The sequence below is a fragment of the Furipterus horrens genome, unplaced genomic scaffold, assembly GCF_987537825.1.
Source record: "Furipterus horrens unplaced genomic scaffold, mFurHor1.1.pri manual_scaffold_1, whole genome shotgun sequence".
Lineage (NCBI taxonomy): Eukaryota > Metazoa > Chordata > Mammalia > Chiroptera > Furipteridae > Furipterus > Furipterus horrens.
The window spans coordinates 28,223,380-28,248,732 of NW_028327171.1; the positions used below are offsets into that span (position 1 = coordinate 28,223,380).

At 32.7% G+C, this 25,353-nt stretch overlaps 1 long non-coding RNA gene across 1 annotated transcript in view; it reads left to right on the plus strand.

Annotated features, from left to right (window-relative positions):
- The window catches only part of LOC150020816 (uncharacterized), a 96,470-nt gene extending 72,724 nt beyond the window's left edge, over window positions 1–23,746 (plus strand). The window contains exon 3 of the long non-coding RNA XR_016510572.1: window positions 23,620–23,746. This is a non-coding gene — a long non-coding RNA (uncharacterized LOC150020816). The remainder of the gene's footprint in view (window positions 1–23,619) is intronic.
- The last annotated feature ends 1,607 nt before the right edge of the window (window positions 23,747–25,353 follow it).

Here is a 25,353-nt window from a genome sequence, read left to right on the forward strand (position 1 = left end):
AAGGGTGAGAGAATAAAAAGATGGAAATAGCCTAAATTCCTAGTGACAACTTAGAGTCACCATACTCGTCCTGAGCTTCATGATACAAATAAATCTTAGTGACAGTAATACTTTTTTTTTGTTTTCAGCTGGGAAATGAGTGTATTTCTGAGTAATATATCTACCCACCCAATTCCTCTTGTGCTCCTTTCCATAGAATGATGTTATCTTCACGTTAAATGAAGAAATACATGGAACTTTACTATTTCTGCTGCTCATGATCAGAGCACAGGTATAGCAGGGCTGCAGTTCCTTAAAGGTTCTTGAATATGCAAACTCAAGTTAATCCATTAGCACATACATTTCTCTAATTTCTTATTTTCAGTAGAAACCCATCAGGACCCCTGTCCAGACTTTCTCATAACACTTTGTATGGGTTTCATGTTTTTCAGCCTCTAGTTTCTAAATACTTTATGTTTATTTTCATCCCGTGATTAAGGGATGGAGTGGCCAGTTCAGTGCACTTTTATAGGTGTGTAGTCCAGCATTTATAGGAGCCTCGATACTATATATTAAACTGTCCCCTTGTTTTTGGCTCATCTCACACTTCTCATTTCTGGTGGCAAAGTGAACCATTGCATCTCCCTGTTTTGATTTCTTCTCCCATGTCAACTTGATGGTTTGTCTTCAGTTTGCTTTCTTAATTCATTATCTTTCCACCAAATAATCTGATAGATGTTTTCCCTCTGTTACACTATTAATATATTCTCTGACTTTCCTCTGACAAATAATAGTCACTATACATTTTAGCTGTGACATGTTAATAGCTCATCTCCTTAATGCCATTTGGATAATTATATGAACAGTAACCAGGTTTTTTTGTCCCTCTGGAAACCCTTATTCCTTTATTCACAATTGAGGTTATATGAACAATCAAAGATTTTGATCAGACAACTACTTAGTCATGATTTAACTAATAAAGGGTTGGAGTAAACAAACTTAAGAAAATTTTTCATTGTATATGGAAAGAAATAGATTTGAGAAATAGCAAGTAGGAAGACCAGTCAATATGGCAGTGAATTTTATTTTGATAACATATAGGTAGAAGAAATCTCATGATACATGATGTCTGATAATTAGCAATATTTGGTAGAGAAGAAGCAGATTTGATGAAGCAAAACTATTTTTAAAATAGAAGACTAGATCATAAGACAGCATGAAATTTTGTTTTATGGGATATTCTTTCACATAACATTAATTTGATTCTGATTTCTGAGGCTGAGCTTTGCTACAGACCATTAGGCTTTAACTGTGAGTTACTGAGATGAGACAGCAGCAAGATACAAGAGTGCACAAAAATATGTGAAAAACTGAAATGGTCAGCTTGTTGCACTTGGATTCATTTTACTGATATGAAGGAAAATGAAATCTGTTGCCAGAGTGATAAGGAAACGCTATATAATGATTTTATAAATTGTTCACTCTCTGTCTCATTTTCATTATGGTAACAATTAAAACTGAAACTGCATACTGGTATTATTGTCATCACAGTGATATAGATACTACTTAGTGCTGTAGTATTGAGACATTAGTACTGAGTGATAAAAGGAAACAATATGCATTTTATGCTTTTGTGTAATGGTTTTCATGCTCTTAACTCCAAAGTTTGAGGTTATTCTCATTAACAAAGTTAAATAAAATGATGATTTTAAGAATTCTCTGTCTGCCACTATGCTTTTTCTAGCTTATTTGTACTCTTTGAAAAGTTTATGTAAGTACAGTACATTGCACAACTTGGATGATCATCCTTGGATGTCAGGGTACATGTTCAGGTGGCTAACGGATTTACCTCCAACCCTCTTCCCAAACTAATATGTAGTCCTGAAGTCTAGAATTTATTTGTCGTGTTTATAGCAGTCACCTTGGTGACTTATGCAGCGTAGATGTCAGTAAATATTTACTGAATGGTTAATTTTATTTATGTTTTCTTTTTTTATAAAGGCAAATTATTTACAAAAGACAAATATCTATACATACTGAAAAAGTCTTGCAGGAATGACAGTATCTCATATAAATAAATTACAGATGCACACTAATTTCTTATCAAATTTGACTATATCTACTTTTTTTTGTATGTCACAATACAGAAGCATTAATCATTCCCTATACAAAAGTTAATTTACAGATAATCTTACAGTAAAAGATGGAAATAAAAACTTTCAATTTAAATTATAGCCTTTGTTGAAAGAACTGCAGAGGTCCATTAATGATCTTTAAGAAAGGTTATTTTATTCATGAGAAATGGATTTTTAAATTTCAGATTATTTTTCAGTATCTATGGATATTAAAATGGTCACTTTAGAATCTTATTTTTAAAAAGTGCTCTTTATATTTGCCATTTCATTCTTGATCCATAACCTCTTTGTTAATAATAATAATGATAATAATACATATAGTGCAATTAAATGTAATTCTACTTTAAATATTAACCTCAAATATATACTATTAGACAGTTTCTCTTATCTCTTTTTTTGTAATTAATTTGAAAATATTTAATAAATTTAAAATATAAAATATAAGAAATTTAATCATAGCATTATTTCCAATATATTGATTAAGTGGGAAATAATTAATGTATGAAGAAGGAATAGACTAGGAAAAGAAAATTTGATTATAATAAATAACTTTATATTCAATACTTTCATTTAGTCATACACACCTTTTAATTTGAGGGTATTCATATTACAAAAGTTCATAAACTTATTGCTTTTATCTTAATATGTTTTTTCCTGCTAAAATGCCATGAATAATGCAGCTGAATTGTGTTATGATTGGAGCATGAATAGACTGTTAATTCAATAATAATGTCATAATTTAAATTAAATACACATTACCACTTACCTCAGAATAATTACTGTTGTGTATAAATTATGCTACCTATTCTCAGTAAGTCACTTCAAGACATTGATTCTACCTATTAAATGACCTCTGTTATGTCTAGGAGTACAATATCCTTCATCTGTGCCTCAGATTACTACAACCATTAATTTTAATAATGATTAGTTACTTGCACACCAATTATGTCAGTTACTGCCTTTTCACTTATTTGAGTTATATAGCACTTGTGTTATTTAAAAAATCTGAATTAGAAATATTGAAAATAAAAACAAAATTTACTGATTTTAGAAAATTAAATAACATTCTGTTTCTCCCTTCCTATTTTCTTCTTTTATATTTGATAATAGCAGCATGTGCAACCATATTTCTTTATGTTCTAAAATAAATTTCATGTCCTAAAAGTTGAATCTGATCAGAGAGAGAAACCAAAAATTTAAGAAGTAGGTGTCATTACTTACATATTTCATCAAGTGTTACAAAGACTTACTTTCCATAATTCATATATTATGACCAAAGGGTCAACCTTTCTAATAGACTGAATTAGTTATACAGGAAATATCACTTTAGCAAATAATATAATATAAAATGGTTATAGATAAAATTTTTTTTCCTGAAAGAGCTGAAACTTTAATATCCTCTGTTTCAATCTGTCTTAATTATAAAATGAGAGGAAATATAGTTCTTAGCAGCAGCTAATGCTTTTTCCAGTGATACAACTTTGGAAAAGTAATTTAATGTATCCTAATACTTACTTTAAATATTTACATATATAATTGAAATATATAGTTTATTTTATTATTAACATTTTCGTTGGTTGTAGAAAATAGTTTTGTAAAGGGGTAACCAAAAACAAAAATTCATTACTAAAAAAGAAGAGATTAGTGATGTAAACAATATTTTTGGAACAATGTGACTTATCACTCTTGGGCTTCCTACTTCTATATTATTTCCCATTGATAAGGTTTTTGTCTCTATATATTATATTCTTATTTTATAAGTACCCTTTTGTATTTAAATTTCAGTCAGTTTTATGAACATGGGCCAGTAAATATATTCTCTAATTCACCCTCTTGTCTCCAAATATATAAATCCAGTATGAGCTAAACATCTATGTGGTACTTAAAATGTTTTAGAAAAGAAACGATCTTAATGTATGTTCTCTGAATCAAGCTAATATGATAGAACAATGTGAAAAGAACTTTAACAAATAGGTATATGAACACTTAAAATTATACTTGTAGATATAATATCTACTTAAAAAGAGCACAGAAGAAAAAATAATAAAAATAAAAATTGAATAGCAATACATGAAAAAGAGAGAACATTAAACACTCATCTTTATTAGTAAAACAAGTTTCATGTTTCTTTTCCAAGTTTAGTGTTTGCTTTTCACTTTCTTTAAGATGTTATTCGGTAAGAAGGTGCCCTTAAGTTTACTGTTGACTAATTTATCATTCTTTAATATATAGTACTTTTTGTATTTATTATGTAAAAATTTTCCCCTACCCCAACCTTAGAAACATTTATATCTATGCTATTTTTAAATTTTTAAATTTTTCTTTCACATTTAAGAACTTAATCCAATGACATTTAATTTTTATTAACAGTGTGAGCTAGATATTTAATTTAATTTTTATTCACATGAGTAACCAAATTTTCTAGCTCCAGTAACTGAGCAATTGTGTTGTCCTCAGTTGGTCTGTATTGCCAAATGTATCACATGTCAAAGTTTCTTTGGTAAATTTTTTCTACACCACATTTTCTTAATTAAAAAAGCTTTATATTAAGGTCTGCTAGGGAGATTTTTCTTTTATTCTTTAACTATAGAGGTTATTTTTGTCTATTCTTTGCATGGGAGCATAACTTTCCATTTTCACCTCTAAACTGCCAGTAGCAACAGTGAAAGAGTTAATCTCTCTCATTGTGACCTGTGAGTCTCTAGGACTTGGGAAGAGTGGAAAAGAGAGTATACCACCCTAGCAGGATTTTTAGATTGTCCTTACGTTAATTTTACTTGCATCTGAATCTTAATTTTGCACCACAGAAGATGATTTCTACAATAAATGGAAAGGCATCAATTGTCTCATAAGAAGAAGAGGAGAAGCAAAAAGACAATTTAAGGAATTGTTTTTCTACCTCTGTTCTTTAATGCCCAGAATCCCTTTGCCTAGGTTATATCCTCATTCAACACAAATATATCAGTGGAAGATAAATATTTGCTCCTGGGTTTTCTCGGACTCTATAACAACTTATTTTTATTAATTCCTAACATTCAAGTTTCCCCTTAAAATTCTTAGAATAAATGGAAAGAGGTGTTGGTAACATCAGTCCTTTTCAGTTGGCCATCTTGATAACAATTAGAAAAGTTGCCTTTACTCTTCATTGTCTGGAAGATATTATTTAACCTAGCCCTTGCCTTGATTTTGTGAGGTAATAGCATCTTCCTAAGTTTAGGTAAGTCTTTATGTTTCCTTAAAATTCTATAAATACAGTCAGATATTTATTATTTATTGTTTATTATTTTTGCCTACTATATCAACATTTCATATGAACTATTCTAGATTTTCTTGCCCCAGTCTTTTCATTTTCCATTCACACTGTGAGCTCCAACTCACTCCATGTGGGTTCAGCCTCACAAAGCCTGCCAGCAATGCTAATAAATGTCAGGGCTAATCATTAACCAATCGGAAATAAGAGCCAGTGGATAAATTATCCACTTTCATCTGGATGACCTGTATTGAATAATTACTCTATATAGCTTGTCAGAAGGTAATTCTATGAGATGGAATAATCAGTTGTACTTAGAGAAAGCCAACTCAGTAACACTTTCTCCTAATCAGCCTCATTCTTGCTTCCTGAGATTACCAACTTCAGTAATGCAGCACATCAGTCTTTGACTCAGGCTGTGATTTCTGGGGAACCCATCAAAGACTTCTACTCCTCATTGACCATACATAATCTGACAATATAACTGTTCTTATTCCATGAGTGATCCTCCTTCCTTATCCAAATATAAAGAGTTTCTATGCATTTTGTATAATTTTCCTTATCAAGAAAAATGCCTCTATATTTTTTCACATACAAGGAGAGGCAAAAGTAGGTTTACAGTAGTGAGTAACCTGAAACAGAGTTTATTATTATATTATTATTTATTGTATTATTTTTTCCATACAGACAAATGTAAACTACTTTTGCCTTACCCTGTATACCTAGGGAGGTGAGTACACAGAAACCATTTGCAATGGAAGCCACAAGTAAACCACAGGCCATGAAGAAGAACATTTAATTAGTAGATACAACTTGAAGAGCCTCTGATCAGTAAGGCCTCAAGTAGTTTAACTGACTCAGAGTATAGAATGTATAGTCTGCTTCTATATGACTTATAGTTCAGTGAAAGAAAAAAATGAAACCAGTCGTAATAAGAAATCAGCTTACGTGTACTAATTATGCTTCCTTTATTATATGGAATGAGAACCTACGAAATATAAAATGATACTACAGAAAACTAAATGAGTAATATAGAGCACAGGATTGAGAAAATTACATAGAGTAAAAAATAATAAAGCTAGTTTTCTGGAGCACAGCTTTGAAAATATGTTCTTTATCTATAACCTAAATGTTACAAAGGGGGACCTCCCCCCAAATGGAATTATCTTCTGGAAGATAGGCCCCTGGTAGTAAAGGTGAGTGTTCTAGGAACCTATCTGTATCATTGTGCCAGCTGGCATTATGAGAAACCACATTCAGCTTAAGTGAATTTTTTTTTAAGAGCATTATTTGTTTGTTTGTTTATTTATTTGTTCATTTATTTTTAGAGAGAGGGGAAAGGAGAAAGAGAGGAAGAGAAACATCACTGTGTGGTTGCCTCTCACTCGTGCTCCCAACTGGGGACCTGACGTGCAACCTAGTCATGTGCCCTGACTGGGAATTGAACCAGCGACACTTGGCTCATAGGCCGACACTCAATTCACTGAGCCACAGCAGCCAGGGCTCTTAAGTGAATTTTTTTGAAGATTCTTTCAACATGTTTACCCATTTCATGATGGGTAATTTATGAGCAACCCTGGCTGGTTTGGCTCAGTGGATTGAGCGTCGGCCTGCGAGCTAAGTGTCGCTGGTTCGATCTTCCAGTCAGGGCACATCAGAGAAGGAAAACTCTGACTCCAAAAAACCTCCGCTGCCTTGCGGCATACCTCTTCAGGGGAAAGGCTAAGGGAGTAAACCCCGACAGAAAATCCGGAGCGAGAGTCCCTAAGGCGGTTTGACGTTGCAGTCAACACCGGCAACTCCTGCGGCGCACCTGAAGCCAAGCTGTATTGACTCCGTCTTTCCCTTGGACCCTTCAGCTGCGAAGAGAGTGGGGGTCTGCTGCATGGGCAACAGCAGACCCTCCATATCACCCTGCCCAGGCTCTGTAGCTTCAGCTTCACTGGAGAGGACACTCCAGCGTCATCACGGGAGGAGACAGATACCATGTCACTCCCAAGTCGGACTGCACAGCCATTCTCGGCAGTGCAGATAGACTCTTAAGAAGCTACACCATCGTCTCTCCAGACGGACGGCTGCCGACGAATTTATGAGCACACCTGCCCACACGGCGCTGAGTGTTCAGCAATTTTTGACCAAAAATAGAAAGACTCTTATACCCCACCCTCCTTATTCACCCAATCTCACCCTGACTGACTTTTTTTTTGTTTCCCTGGATGAAAAAAAAATCCTCGAAAAAGCGTTTTGCTGATGTGAAAGAGGTGAAACAAACAACAGAAGCACTAAATGGCATCAACATCAACAAGTTCAAAAACCATTTTGAATAGTGGAACAAATGTCTTGATAGATGTAGTGCATCAAATGTAGAACACTTTGAAGGTAAGGGAAGTGTAAACATGTAAGAATAAACATTCAATTTTTTATAAATAAATTTTGTATTTTGGGGGTCCCTCCTTGTATATTAACCTCAATTTTTATTGTTTAGCTTATTCAGAATTTAGATATTGATTATCTAATTTGAATTATTATTTCTATAAAGAAGAACTAAATAAGATTGCTAGTTACTTAAAAACTATTAAAATGAGTTATTTTGGAGTCCCTTTCTGATATAATTGAACATCATTATCAAAATCTAGTGATAATGATTTATATTATTATCTGTTATTTATCACACTAGAATTTCTAGAGAACTCAGGAGTTATGGATAGAGAGAATTCACCTCTGTAATATTTCCTGAACTGCAAAAGTGAGATCTCCTGTGTCTTACTGTCTGTTGTTTTGCGTATTCCCTAAGTGCATGGTAATCTTATATCTATCCTCTTTCTTTGAGCTCCTGACTACATGATCACCAGTTATTGACCAACTGGTCAACCAGTTATTGTCCTGGAAATTACAGTTTACTTTCTATTGTTACCTCATGGAAATTTTGCTTATAAACCAATATCTTAAGAAATTAAATAAGATATAATAAACAATGTTATTTTCAAATATTTAGGTAAAACATTTTCCAGGTTCTTTTTCTATATTTTTATTGTCATAGAGTTCATTAAAAGCTGTTTTACACAATAATTTCCCTACCATAGGAAAATATCATACTAGACTAATGGAAGTTTCATATATTTTAGAAAAATCTTTTTAATTTTGACAGTTAGCAATTATTAATAAATATGGTCTGGTAGTATTATATTTTTTCTTGACACTTTCAATTTGAATCTGCAGTAGATCTTTATTGACATATTAATAAAAATTCTGTTATGCCCTGGCAGAGTGGGTCAATTGGTTGGAGTGTCCTTTTGTACAGGGCACATACCTCTGTTGCTGGTTCTATCTTGGGGTCAGGGTGCATACAGGAGGCAACCAACTGAAGTTTCTCTCTCATGTAGATGTTTCTCTTTTCTCTCTCTCTCTCTCTGCTTCTTTTTCTCTAAAATCAATAAACATATCCTCATGAGGATTAAAGGTTTTTAAATTATTAAACATAATAACTATAATGCTGTTATTTAAATAAAATAATGTATTTTTAGTAAATATACTAAATAAAATATCAAGGAGTAAATGAGCAAATTATAACTTGTTGAAACTAGGCAAAGAGTATATGGACTATTTTGAGCATTTTTTTCAAGTTTTCTGAAAGTTTGAACTTATTATAATAAAGTGTTAAAACTTGTAAATAACTGTCCAAATAAAATCAAATGCACGCTTGAGAAACTAAAAATTCTAAGCAATTGAGTTATAGGTATCTCAGCTTAGATTACTTTATAAATTATGTGCATTCCCTGAATTTTAAAGAAGGGTGGGACAGATTTATTTACATGAGACTTAGGCAGAAGCTATCTGTTTCAATAAGTTTATGTATTAAACTTTTTATATATATGTAAAGTTATAATAAAAAGAAAAGGTGAAGCAAAATGAAGCATATTAAAATAGATAATAAGTATGAGAAAGCAGGAAAAAAATTTAACACAGACTCCAAAATGATTCAGATAAAGTTATTAACCATGTACTTTAAAACTAAATATAAATATTTTATTTAAAAACACCAAGGGGAATATGGACTAAATAGATAAAGAATTAGTGGATGTAAACAAAGAATTAGAATCTAATCTATACATTTATAAAATCCTCATCCAAGAATATGTTTATTTATTTTAGAGAGAGGGCAAGGGAATGGGGTTGGAGAGGTGCGGAGAGAGAGAGCGGGAGAGAGAGAGAGAGACATGATGTGAGAGAGAAACATTAGTCTGTTGCTTCCTGTATGCATCCTTAACAGGTATTGAACCAGCAACCCTGGGATGGTGAACGGGATGACAGACGCTTCAACCAGTTGAGCCACCTGGCCAGGGCTAATCTATACTTTTAAAACATCTGAAATAAAGAAGTCATTGAGTGTGTTTGATAGCAAAATACAGAGTTATTCATTTGAAAGACTACAAAAAAAGAGAATTTTGAAGAAAAACTGAATAGATGGACAGAAAAGTTGAAAAAAATAAAGAAATAAGCACAAAAAATCTATGGAATACAGGAAAGAATTTAAGTCTAAATGGAATTCCAGAATGAAAGGAGAGTGAGATTGAGGCAGAAGCAACAAAGATAATGTCTAATTAATTTTCAGAAGTGAAGAAAGACTAATCCACATAATTAAGAAACTTGGACTGGTCCTTGAAGAACAAAAAAATACAAAGAAAGTCACACATAGATATGTAATAATCAAAGTTCCTAAACCAAAATAAGGGTAAAGTCTTTAAAGTAGCAAGAATAAAAGGACATAATATTCTTGCAAAAACATTAAACCTTTGGCTCACTTTTTAATAAACTATAGATGTCAAAAGTAAAAGAAAAGACATTTCAAATGTTGAAAAAAATATATAACCTAAAATGATTTTAAGAACTAAATAATTATAAAATTTGAAAGTGAGTTATATAATTTTCTTATATGCGATGTTGAAATATAAAATGCCTGAAAGTCAAAGTTCTAGCATTCCATTTTAAGTTGGAGAAAAAAAAAAAAACCTAAAAAATGATAGAAGAAAGATATGCACAGAAACAAAAATACTGAAGAAGCTTAAACAATATATTTAACAAACCAAAGTTGATTCTTTGAAAAATTACTAAAACTGTGGAACAATCTGAAAGGCTAATCAAGAGAAAGAGCAGCTAATAAACTAGATACTAAAGGTAGAGTAGCTTTTTAGAAAGTATGCTATTAGTGCAATTATAGGTCAATAGAAAAATGTAATATAATAGAAACAGAACTATACATTATTTTTGATAGCCAAAGTATACCTAGTATACTGGTGTATAGAGCATTACTGTCTAAAAACATGCTTAATCCAGATCATCAAGTGTTGTGATGGCATACCAACTTTTAAGTGATAGCCTTTTCAACTAATATGACATCAGTGTTTCACATCTATTGTGGTACAATTATTTGTTGGTCATCTGGTAAGACAATAGCTACATCGCAAAATTTAAGATTCTAAAGATCACACCTTTACACACAACAATAAGTATACAAGCTAGCAAAAGTATAATTTTTAAAAATTGGAGTACCATCATGAGCCAGTATCCTCATTTCATAAATCTCATCAATGAAATAAGTCAAAGCCAAGCCAATATAAATCTCTTGCTTTCCATGATAACAAAACCAGACAAAGACACACACACACACACACACACACACAAACTAGAATCCCTGATGAATATTGACATAAAAATCTTAATCAAAATACTAAAGAATCAAATTCAAAGGCACACTTAAAGATTATACATCATAATCAAGGAAATTTATTTACTTATTTTTATCAATTTATTGTTGTTCTGTTACAGCCATCCCATTTTCCTCCCATAAATCTCCCCTACCCTGCTCACCCTCAGGGGCAATTTATATCTGGAATACAAGGATTATTTAATATGTGAAAATCAATCACTGTAATACATTACATTAACAAAAAGGACAAAAACCATATGATCATTTCAATTGACAGAGAAAAGAATTTGAAAAAATTTATGTTTTGTCCAATGTTTTAAAACAAAAACACTTAACATGCTATGAGTAGAAGGAAACTACCTCAACATAATTAAAAACATACATGAAAACCCCATTAACTAACATCATACTTAATGGAAAAACTCTGAAGTATTTTCCTCTAAAATGAAAACTGAGGCAATGATGCCAGCTCTTGCCACTACTGTTCAACAAAATATTATGTGTTCTGGTCAGACCAATTAGACAATAATATAAAAATTAAAAAGAAATCAAACGCATACACAATGAAAAAGAAGAATTAAAATTATCTATGTCCCCTGATGAGATGATAATATATCTAGGAAACCCTATAACTTCTACACCCAACCACCAAAAAACTGTTAGAACTAATAAGCAAATTCAGGAAAGCTGATGGATATAAAGTCATTACCTGAAATTAGTTGTATTCCAGTACACTAACAATGATTAACCTGAAAAGAAAACTAAAGAAACAATCCCATTTACTATAGCATCTAAAAGAATAAAATACTTAGGAGTAGACTTAACCATATACAAAAAATTAACCCCTAATAGATTAAAGACATAAATCTATGACCTAAAACTATTAAAATTTTAGATGAAAACAGGGAAAAAGTTCCAGGAACCTGGATTTGCCAGTGATGCAGTTGATACTACAGAAAAAAAAAAAAAAAATAATGAAGACAAAAAAGTCTGCATAAAACATAAAAACTTCCACATCAAAAAAGTTAAAGTTAACTATTGAACTGGATATTTAACAATGGTTATTATAATGGAAAATATAATGTTGTAGATTTTTACTATAATAAAAATATCTAAAAATATTTTTTGCTACATGTAACCATTGATGTCCAGCAAAGTAAAGCTTCAGTGCATCTTGAGAATAATGAAGTGGTAATTAGCATTTAAAAAAATTAATTCTGGGGTAGTTGTATGAAGCGTATTTAGAGATGTTTAAAAGAATCCTGCATCTTGGGTTTTGTACATGATACATCGTCGGCAGCCGTCCGTCTCGAGAGACGATGGCGTAGCTTCCTGAGAGTCTATCTGCACCGCCGAGAATGGCTGTGCAGTCCGATTCGGGAGTGACAATCCCTGCCGCACTTGGTACAGGTGAAGGCAGATGGCTGTTGTTGCTGCTGCTGACGCTGCTTCCGCCTCGATCTTTTCTGGACCGCCTCCTCCTTGCGTGCAGCCTCCGCGCGTGACGTACCTTGTCTGACCGCGAGCCTCCAGGCTAGGCGGTCGTCTGCTTGAACTTCCCATGTGTTGAGATTGATGGAGCATTGTGTCATGTCCTTTTTGCAGATGTCTTTGAACCGCAGTTTTGGGCGCCCTCTCATCCTCTTGCCTTCTGCTAGCTCGCCGTAGAGGAGGTCTTTGGGGATACGGCCTGCATCCATTCTTTTGACATGGCCGAGCCACCTGAGGCGTCTCTCGCTAAGAACTGCATGCAAACTGCTCATATTGGCTCGCTTCAGCACCTCGGTGTTGGGGACCTTATCCTGCCAGGCGACATGCAGGACTACATGATACAACTTTACAGTTTTAGCAAGAGTTTGTTGGGGACATATGAGACCTTCACCAGGGACATACTCAGTTATTTTTGTAGATATTCTGCTGATGTTAATTGAGGATACTGGCAATTTCTTTGGGCTATGTGAGTGATTTGATGTAAATATTTTTTGCAAGGTTTTATTTGATGCCTTCTAGTGTCATCAAATACTATCCTAAAAGTCCCAGATATTATCCTCATGTAATTTACAACTATAATCTCTAAATCTCATTTCTGATTTTGCAGAAATACTGAACCATGATAGTTTTTTAACTCTCTAAAGAGACTTTGGAATATTATGAGGCAAGATATTGGTGATTACTGCCTATATAGGAAAAAAACAATCAGCAAGGCGATTTCCTGGCTATTATTCTTTTCTTTGTGAGCCTGTACTTTGTAGACATAGGCAATAGAGGACTTAAAATGGTTTCTGTAATATCCCAAATCATGGGCTACACTGAAAGCATTGCTGCTGTCAATAAATATATTAACTCTCTTAATTCCAGAAACTCAGCAAGCTAGGTGAATGACATAGTTTCTGCCATCTCATCAGAGGTTTCTGTCTCTCAAGGAGTTCTATTCTCGGGCTAAGTTCGGATTTGGTGTGTTGTTGTATGCTGCCTGATATTTTCCTACTCCTGTCAAGAGTGTGGTTGTTCAAAAGATAAGCTCCTCTAGGGAAGGGGTTTTTAATGCATGTACTTAGAATATGGACCTTTGTCAGAAAGATACTAGGAAACTTGTGCGTTTTCCCTTCTTTTGGTGGTAAAAGGAGAATTGGATAGAAATGTTTGTGGAAGAAAGGGACTAAGAATTTGCCTCCTAATTATAAATCATTTTTAAGGGACTTATTTCTTTTAATATTAAAATATGAATTGGAAGTTTAATGTTCTTTCTGAGCTAAAATAGCAGGTAGATAGGTGTAATCATTCTTAGAGCTCACCTCATATTTAGAACATATCAAAATATCATTTGCATATTTCAATAAGACTAGAATTTCAGGGAAATGTAAAAATCTAATAAATTTTCTTAAAGTCCTGGCTAAAGTATGACAGTGCTCGAGTGAACTCTGGAGATATAACTGTCTCAATATATTGTTGTATTGTCTAGAAAAAGGAAGGTAGATATTTACTGTCCTCTTATAAAGGGATCCCAGAGTAAAAGTTATAGGCTGAGGCTTGGGAAGTATCTGTGTTATTAGAAACTGAATTAGTCATTTTGTATAAAAGTGACAGGTATTTAAGGTTCATATTCCATGCTTATAACTATCAAAAATTTGTCATTGTCATTTAATACTTAGACAAATTCATTCATGATTTTTCAAAGGTAAAATAGAAAATAGGGCACTCGGTTCCAACTCAGAGCACCTTCATTGGTCAGCAGCTTAATTTTATTTCTTCTTCATTTTCTCTGTGACAGCAGGACGATTCTTTACACAATGTTGTATTCTTCTTGTTATTTTTTGCAAGTGTTTTTTGCAAAAGTCTCTTCCTGGTATATAATGACTGGTTAAGAACCGTCAGCACCATTTTTTTCCTGGGTCTTACTCTGCTCTTATTTGAAGATTCTCAAAGTGCTGAAAAAGTAGTTGGAGACCTGACAATAGGACTATTTCCAAAACCAGATTTTGCTGCCTTTTAAATTCCCAGCTCTTGACTTAGGCTGGCCATAAAACGTGGAGGGAAAGAGCAAGCGCATCTGCTTCAACATTTAATCCTGATCATTGCATAAAAAGGTTAACCTATTCCTGAAACTTCTACAGATTCACCTTTTTGCTTGCAGGATTGTGTTAAATTATAAACTATTTTCACAAAAACAATATTGGGGAGAGGCTCCAAATATATTACCTAGCATTTTCTTACTTCGAAACCACTCTTGTTCCCTGTACAAAATGGGTTTCTTAAATCAATCTTAGAATCTGCCCTGTCTGCACTTGGATCCATTATTTTCATGTGAAATTTCTAGATTGTATTTTTAGAACTATTTTAAATTCTTCTATAAATTTTCGTTCATCTTTCTATGTTTTGTTTTGGAATATTAACAATAGATTTCACCTATTAACAAGACCAGGGCTTAACATATGCTGAAAGTGTCTATTCTATTCTAATTAAGGCTCAACTTTAACAGGAAATTACGTTTTGAGATTTTCTGGTTGGTTAGCATGGTAAGTAACTTAGATGGTAAGGTAGAGATAAAGAGTAATGGAGGTCTAGAGGACAAGTAAAGCGATAAAAACCATTAGGTTCAGTGTTTCACATTTTTATTTACCTTGGAGACAGTTTTTAAAAATATAACTTTGTTATCTGAATTCATTTGAAAGTATTTTCATACCAGTTAAAATGAAGATCATTAGATGTTTGGTATTTTGCTTTCTTTTTTCTTCTCTAATGCAATAAATAATTCTGTTTATATTATAAATTTAGGGTTGGTAAACATAATACAAAAAAGGTCTTGGTGAGCAATCTTGTTCTTGAAATGTAAGCAGTTTTCTTAACTGTGCAGTTCTTAAGTGAGCAATTTATTGCCCAGTTGGGTACTGCTGCTCAGGTGAGCAAACCATTTGCCTGGATAAATTGGTTTCCAAGAATTTGCTAAAGCAAATTGTGAAGTTATTTATTGGTTTATGGGCTTATTGTCTGGGAAAACATTTCCTGAAGTAGACACCTAAGGTAGGTTGATAAAGATAGTCTAGGTTCTAAGTGCCAATATTTGAATTATATTAAAATATATGGTCTCATTTTCACAGAAAAGTGTAAAAACTTTTCAATGACTAAAACAGGATATTTGCAACATTGACCTTTAATTTATTTCATCTCAAAGGTGAACCTTGCATACTATATGGCCCAGATCTTTAGGAATTAAAGTTTTACAGGAATTTTATCTTATAAAAATATGTCCATTCTATGGGGTGAGGTGTTTAACATTGTTCAAAGAGAAATCTGACCTTGGCAATAGGCTCTGGAAGGTAATTACTCATGTCTTAGAATGTCCTGCCTGGTAAAAGTTTGTTTAACTTGGGGGCATTGGAACAAGTCAGGTAGTCTAATATTGTGATTCATGGTAGGAGTTCTGGGTCTTGTAGTATTAGTTGGATCAATGGAAGGCAGGAAAGTGAGGAAAGCCATATGAGGAGTTGATCATGTCTGTGTGAATGAGCTCCAATAAAGATTCCCTGGTTGTGAAAATTGCCTGCATATATTCACACTTATTGCTGGGAGAAAGGGACAACTGTAAACTGTATGTTTGGAAACTTCTAGACACCGCTCATAGTTAATAAAAGAAATATTCAAAAGTATGTTTATCCTCTGTTTCTGTAAGTGAAATCCTCCTATTGGCTTTGTAAATGATATTCCTTCTATCTATCTATAATCTTTTTATCTATTACCTATCATCATCTACCTATCATCTATTATCTATCTGTCATCATCTACCTATCTATTACTAAGGTGTGTGAGGGAGATCCTAAAATACTGGAATTTACTTATTAAAAATGGTATATTTATTCTTACATGTTGAAACTTCAGTGACTTTCAAAGTACTCTCCATTGGATGCAATCCACTTACAGAAACATTTTTGTCACTGCTCAAAACAGTGTTTGAACTCGTCAACATTGATACCTTTTAGTGCTTCTGCTGTTTTTTGTTTCACCTCTTCCCCATTGGCAAAATATTTACTTTCAGGACTTTTTCCCTTCCTGGGAAACAAACAAACAAAAAAGTCACCTGGGCAAGAATGGGCGAATAGAGAGGTTTGGGATGGGGGCCATGCCATTTTTGGTCAAAAACTGCTGAGCACTCAGTATGGCATGTACAGATGTGCTCATAAATCACCCATCATGAAATTGGCAAGGACATTAAAAGAGTCTTCAAAAAAACTTCACTGAAGCTGAAGGTAGCCTCTCACAACTAAGCCAGATGGTACGCTAATACAGACATGTTCTCTGAACACTCACCTGGCATGAGAAGCCTGTACTACAAGGGAACCACCCTCAGAAGGTAATTCCATTTTTTATGCTCCACCTTGTATATTAGCTTCCAAAAGATTATTTGGTTCATTATTTTATAATGTCTTGTGCACTTCACTTCCTGTATTGTCATTTTTAAACATAAATATTTTACAAACGTTTTGAGAAAATCTTGGTTTGGATTGTTTTTGTTCTGAGTATATACGCAGAAAAATGTGCTCACTTTTCTAATTTTCTTATATGGCATACGAGTAGCTATATTTATAGTCAATTATTCTTCACAATAAGTTAAACACCAGAGGATTAAATGTTCAGTGAGTTCCAAGGTGTATCAAGGTACTGTAATCTAATCAGGCAGCTAATATATACCCTCCAGCATGTAGACTATATGAAACTGTTGACCTAGGTTAAAAATAATTTCAGAAGGAATGATTTCCAATTAAATGCAATTTTTGTCTCAGTGTTGGTGGACTCAGCATTGTAGATGCAATTTTCTTCATTGCAGTAACAAAAGTTATCATTAACACATAGTCAAAATTTCTAAAGCCCCTATGACCTGTTTTACTTTTTTTTTTTTTTTTTTTCTGGATTAACTGGGTTTCTTTTAGGACCTTTTCAGTAACATGGAAACAATGCTAACACTGATTTACAAAATCAGCATATTATCAGGTATTCAGTAGTGGGGATACTTGCAAGAAAATTATCCAGAGCCAGAAATACTTTATGAACAATACTGCTCATACTGTGGTTCTATAATAGTGACCGGCCCCAGCTACTGAACAATCTCATTTGGTTTTTATTACTTTTTAGTTTTAACTTTAGAACCAAAGTGCTGAGGCAGCTAAGCACAGAGGTACTTTTTGAAAACTAATCTCTTAAGCAGCAACCTCTGTTATGTCAAATACATTTTTAATGGAAAAAAAAGAAGATAGAAAGTTTCAGCACTAACTTAATTTAGAATTTACCATATTTTCTTATGAGATGTAAATTTCCCAACACATGATTATTCTTTCCATTACTTCAGTAGGGTAAATATCATTTGCAGAACTACTGCACTGCTACAGAATACTATTTATAGCAAAAAAACAACTGCTACTTTAATCATATTGACACGCTTTATGGCTATGCAGTAAAGTGTATTTTATAACTGACACTTATGACAGAAAACCAAATCAAACTAAGCCTTAATGATGACTATTCTTCTCTGAATCTATGTAACAGAATAATGCCAGAATAACTGAAAATAATTTTCAGCAATTAAAAAACAATCAATGTGCTATTTAAGAAGAAAAATAACTGTATATTTGATAAGAAACAATAAATGAGAGAAAAAGAATACAATATCAGTTATATAAATGTGTAGCTTATATTTCTTAATATTAATTAACTTTTGGAATGAGTCAGGACTTCAATATTTTTCTCTAATATAAAGTAAGGAAAAACTAGAATCAACTTTCTAAACATCATCATGAAGTTATTTTTTTGATTCTTCAGTCTTCACTGAAGATTATCACAAGTTAATTAGTGCTTAAGCTATTAAAATGCCAATTTAAATGGCTAGTTATCTTAATAAGTGTTAACTACAAAAGAACCTAATAATCTTTTCTTCATTATTAAGAGTGTGTGAATGTTCCAAGATATCCTGTAGTTGAAATATCCCCAGTGATTTTTCTCTTTTCAAATTGAGTATGTACATCTGACTCTGGAGGCTATCAGCATATAAACAGATGGTCATTGGCCAGACTCAAATAGTATCCTCAGGAACTAATGTCATTAATGTTGAGCCAGATGATTAGCTGAAGGATAAAATCTCAATCAAATACTGAGTACTACTTACTGAACAATCATTTCTCTTACACAATCAGATTCAGTGAGGAAGGACAAACTCTTTTGATCTTATTTTATATATTATTACAGAGATAACTTTTTAAAGAACATGTTATGATATCTTCAAGAGGAAATTTTAAGATTTTATTTTAATCAGCTCAAATATTTTTAATTCTAAAATTAGTGTCATATTATATAAAATATTTCATCATTATCATAAAGTATTATAATATATTTATATTATTTATTAAAATTTTAATGCTAAGTCTATACTTGAGATGAGAATATGCTTAATTTGTAATATATGCTCTACCTGCATAGATATAAATCTTTTATATATACTTGTGTATAAATAGAAATACTTTATATCTACGAGTGTGTTTTACTTATCTTTTATTCTATTTTAGTGAATTCAAATATTTGTAATTCTTTATAATGTAATCTAATTATATCTGATAATAAATTTGAATTTAATACACTTATTAAAAATAGCTTTACACAGTAGACAATATTAAGTTATATAATAAATAATAAGTAAATAAATGAAAGTAAAATGTTTGATTGATTATTGTCATTGCTGTCATTATTTTTAGTTACATGTTTCTGAGTATTTGTTTGAAAGATATTCTTACTGAAAGTATTCAGAAAATGGCTATTTTGGAATTAAGCATAAATAGAGTTAATATTTGAATGAATGTTTCCATTACTTTGTTAAAGTTTTAAACTTTTTATTTTGACTAATTGTAAATTTACAGTAATATCACAAAAGTAGCACAGAGAATTCTAGTGTACCTCTTACCCACCGATATCATACAATGTAAAAAGCTTTGACACAGCAAAAGGTCAAAGCTATAGAACTGAACTATGCTGTATGATTTATGGCTTTGAAATGAAAATTTAGAACTGAATATGACTTTGTTTTAGCTATCTTTTAATGTAGCTTTTCCAGGAACACAAATAATGTTTTCCCTCCATCTTTTGCTTAAAAATAGATATTAAAATAAAACTGCATATGACTCCAGACTAAGAGGTAATATAGTATTATAGTTGTGACACAATAGTTTCCAGAGGAAAGGCAAATTCTCAATCTTCACTTTTATTTCTTTGTTTCTTGCTAAATTCTTAAGACACCTATAGTTCAGAAACTTCCTGAGACCTAAAGGAATTATTTTATTCATTAGATGCTTTTTGCAGTACAATTTAATGCATTTGCTACTAGGTATTTAATTTTTTTACAATTTAATTTTTAAATTATAGTTAACATATTAATTTCAAGTGTGCAATATAATGATTAGACATTTATATACCTTGCAAAGTGTTCAGTTTTAATCATATAAAGAACATAATTTAACCCATAGTTTTGTGAAAATTAGAAAATAGGTATTGTTTTAATTTACAACATTATTTCATCAATACTACAGTCATTAAAAACATAACAATGAAAGAATATTAATTTTAGCTATATATTTCTTTGTTTAGCCATCTTTTAGTAACTATCTTCACCTCAAAGTAATGTTAAAATTATTTATCATAGCATCCTAGACACTTTATGACTTGAATTTCTATTACTACTCATTTTTCCTATCCTTGCTTGTACCTTTATACTATCAGTTGTGCTTTCTCCCTTAACCTTGAAAACCCTTGCCATTGTAATGATGTTTCCACGTTGTACCACTTCCCTTCCCCTATACTATAGATTTAAATGTTCTGTTATCTGTACTCTGATATTTACGGTCTTCTTGTAAAGGGATCCCAGTGTAAAAGTTATAGGCTGAGGCTTGGGAAGTATCAGTGTTATTAGAAACTGAATGAGTCATTTTGTATAAAAGTGACAGGTATTTAAGGTTCATATTCTGTGTTCTGTGCTCTGATATTACTTTGGTTATAACACAAGAAAAGCACTTAACAAATTGCACTGTATTTAGCTTTATGATCTCTACTCTGCTAGATAATAGATCTCATTAAGCAAGGACCACTAGGCATATTTGTATCCACAAAAAACAGCATAATTTCTGGAAAGTGGCAGATATTAAATATAGAGATCTTGATTCAATAAGTAAAAAATTAATGGTATATCATAGCTAAGATAAAATGCAAAAATGATTATCATCATACAAATCTTTGGTAAAATAGCACATTTTATTATATTATCTTTCCCATGACTTCATCATAACTTATTTTACAACTGGAAGTGTGTACTTGCTATTCCCCTTCATCTTTTTCACCCACTCCCCTTCCCTCTGGAAACCATCAATTTGTTCTCTGTATCTGTGAGTCTGTTTTTATATAGTTTTGTTTGTTTTGTTTCCTTAAATTTCACATAAGTAAAATAATATGGTATATGTCTTTTGGTGCCCAACTTATATCACTTAACTTAATATTCTTTAAGTCCATTCATGTTGTCACAGAAGTATGATTTAATTCTTCCATTGTGTGTATGTGTGTGTGTATATATATATATATATATATCGTCGTCGTCGGCAGCCGTCCGTCTCAAGAGACGATGGTGTAGCTTAAGAGTCTATCTGCACCGCCGAGAATGATTGTGCAGTCCGACTCGGGAGTGACACAGTATCTGTCTCCTCCCGTGTTGAATCGACATCTTGCGATGACGCTGGAGTGTCCTCTCCAGTGAAGCTGAAGCTACAGAGCCTGGGCAGGGTGATATGGAGGGTCTGCTGTTGCCCATGCAGCAGACCCCCCCTCTCTTTGCAGCTGAAGGGTCCAAGGGAAAGACGGAGTCAATACAGCTTGGCTTCAGGTGCGCCGCAGGAGTTGCCGGTGTTGACTACAACGTCAAACTGCCTTAGGGACTCCGGCTCCGGATTTTCTGTCGGGGTTTACTCCCCTAGCCTTTCCCCTGAAGAGGTATGCCGCAAGGCAGCAGAGGTTTTTTGGAATCAGAGTTTTCCTTTTCTGATGTGCCCTGACTGGAAGATCGAACCAGCGACACTTAGCTCGCAGGCCGACGCTCAATCCACTGAGCCAAACCAGCCAGGGTATATATATATATATATATATATATATATATATATATATATATATCACATCCTCCTTCTCCATTAATTTATTGATGGACACCTAGGTTGATTTCATATCTTGACTATTATAAATAAAGTAAATAATGCTACAATGATTATAGGGGCACATATCTTTTTGAATTAGTGTTCTCATTTTGTCAGACAAATACCCAGAAGTGAAATTGCTATATTAATGGTAGTTTCATTTTGATTTTTTGAGAAATCTCCACACTTTTTTCCACAGTGGCTGCACCAGTTTACAATCCCACCACATGCTTTTCCCTACATCTTTGTCAACAATTGTTATTTATTGACTTTTGATAATAGTTATTGTGATAAGTATAAGGTAGCATCACACTATGGTTTGATCTGCATTTTTGTGATGATTAATTATGTTCAGTACTCTTTTTATGTCTGTTATCTTCTTTGGATAAACTTTATTCAGTTTTTCTGCATTTAAAAACAATTGTTTGGATTTTCTTGTGTTTCAGTTGTATTAATTCCTTATATATATGTTGGGTATTAAGCCCATATAAGATATATTATTTAAAAATATCTTCTCCCATTCAGGGGGTTGTTTTTCATTTTATTGGTGGTTTCTTTTGATGTGAAAAAGATTTTTACTATATATGGCCCCAAATGATTGTCTTTGGTTTTGTTTCCCTTGCCTGGGGATACATATACAAAAAAAAATTTTCTAAGAGCAATGTCAAAGTGTTCACTGTTTATATTTTTTTCTAGGATTTTTATGGTTTCAGGTCTTACATTTAAGTATTTGATCCATTATGTGTTTATTTCATTTATGCTGTAAGAAAGTGGTCCCATTTATTTTTATTTTTTGCTTGTATCTACCCTATTTTTCGAATACCACTTAATGAGGAGAATGTCATTGCCACATTGGACATTCTTCTTATTTGTGGATGAATTGACCATATAAGTGAGGATTTATATCTAGATTCTCTATTCTGTTCCATTGATCTATGTGTCCATTTTTGTACTTGCACCATACTGTTTTTATTACTGTAGCTTTGTAATATAGTTTGAAATGAGAGTGTGAGATAACTCCAGTTTTGTTCTTTCTTCTCAAGATTGCTTTGGCTATTCAAGATGTTTTGTAGTTTCATATAAATTTTAGAATTGTTTGCTTCAATTCTGTATAAAATGCCTTTGGCATTTTGATAGGGATGGCATTGAATCTGCAAACTGTTTGGGTAGTATGGAAATTTTAACAATATTAATTGCTCCAACCAATAAGCATGATATAGCCTTCTGTTTATTTGTATCATCTTAAATCTTTCATCAATATCTCATACCTTTCAGTGTACATGTCTTTCATATCCTTGGTCAAATTTATTCTTAGGCATTTTATTTTTTTGATGCAATTGCAAATGGAATTATTTTTATTTTCTCTGATAATAATTTGTTATTATTGTTTAGAAAGACAACGTATTTCTGCATATTAATTTTGAATCCTGCAAACTTAATGAAAAAATTTGTTCTCATAGTTTTTTGGTGAGTTGTTAAGGTTATTGCAAATATCAACAGCTCTAGACTTTCTAATTTGAATACCTTCTGTTTCTTTTTCATCTGTGCACTTGCTATGGCTAGGCCTTTCAACACTACAAGATCTCTCTGGTAAAAGTCCAACCATTGTTAATATAACAAGAATGGTTTGAGTGACATCGAAGTAATCTGGCAGCCAAGGAGAGTGGACTGGAATGTACATGCATGAACAATGATGACTTCATTGTACTAGTCGGTGGGGGTGGTAGATGATGTCAAGTGAACATGTGTACTCTGTGGCTATTGCATTCAAAATGACTGAGCTAGTAGAGCAGTGCATCTGTACCAAGTTTTGTATTAAGATTGAACATTCCTCTGCAGAAATTACATGAATGATTCAGAAGATTGCAGCTATAGGCATCTGATCATTGGCAGCTTCATCACAACAATGCAGTTGCTCATGCATCACATCTTGTTCAGAGTTTTTTGATGAAACATCAAATCACCCAGGTAACTCAATCCTCTTACAGCCCAGACTTGGCATCTAGGTCTTTTGGCTTTTCCCTAAACTAAAATCACCTTTGAAAGGTAAGAGATATCTGGCCATTGATGAAATTCAGGAAAATACAGTAAGACAGCTGATGGTGATTCAGAGAACTGTGTGAGGCCCCAAAGTGCCTACTTTCAAAGGGACCAAGGCATCATTTTCTAATGTACAATGTTTATTGTATCTTGTATCTTCTTCAATAAATGTCTCTATTTTTCATATTACATGGCTGGATACTTTCTGGAAGGACCTCGTATGTTACATAAGAGTGGTGAAAATGGTCATCTTTGTTATATTCCTCATGTTAGAGGAATATAACACCCATCATGAAATGAGAAAATGCATAAACAAAGTCTTTAAATTTTTTCACCAAAGCCAAACACAGTTTTTCACAACAATGTCAGCTGGGACACTGATGCAGATTGGTTCCCAGAACACTCATCTAGCAGGGAAAGCCTGTACTACAAGGGGCCCACCTTCCATATGATAATTCTGTTTTAGGGGGCATCCCCCCTCATATGTCTGTTAATGTTTTCTTTATCTGTTTAGGTGCTGCTATGTTGGGTGCATAAATGTTTACAAATGTTATAGCCTCTTCTTTGATTACCCTTTTATCATGTGATGCCATTCTTTGTATCTTTTTACAGTTTTTGTTTTAAAGTCTATTTTTTTTCTGATGTGCATTTTCCACTCCAGATTTATTTTTAGTTACATGGAATATATTATTTTACCCCTTTATTTTCAGTCTCTGTGTCTTGTAGGCAACACATGGATGGACCTTTTTGTTTTTACGCATTCAGCCATCTATATCTTTTTACTGGCACCTTGAAAATAATTATTGATAGATGTGTATTTACTGCCATTTTGTTAATTGACTTTTGGCCACCTCTGTAATTCTTGTTCCTTTTTCCCTTTTTTTACTCTCTTCCATTGTTATTTGCTGTTTTTTATTAGTATTGTGTATGGGTTTCTTTTTCTTTCTTCCTTTCTTTTTTTTTTTTTTTTTTGTTATATCTTTCGTAGGTTTATAGTCATCTAATAAAATCCAACAGCTATTTAATTTTGAGTGAATTCAAAAAGCACTACATTTTTACTTCCCCTCTCCACATTTTTTTGACATCATAATTTAGATCTTTTTGTTCTGTATATCACTTAAACACTAATTTTGGTGACAGCTGATTTATTCTAGCTTCTTAAAGACTGATCCACTTCCTTTACTAACTAAAATAGAGTCATAAAAACTAACAGATTTTCTGTGCCTTCCTCTCTCTCTTCTCTTTATGGAATTCCTATGATGTGAATGTTAGTATGCCTGGTGTTGTCCCAGAAACACCTTAAACTATCATCTATTAAAATATTTTTGTATTTCACTTTTATGTGTATTTTCTACTATTCAGTCTTCCAGGTCAATAATCTGTTTTTGTATTATCTAATCAGCTGTTGATTTCCTTTAGCATATTTTTCACTTCAGTTCTTATATTGTTCAGCTCTGATTAGCTACTTCTTATGCTTTCTAACCCTTTTTTAAATTTCTCACTGTGTTCCTTTATTCTTCTCTAAAGTTTGGT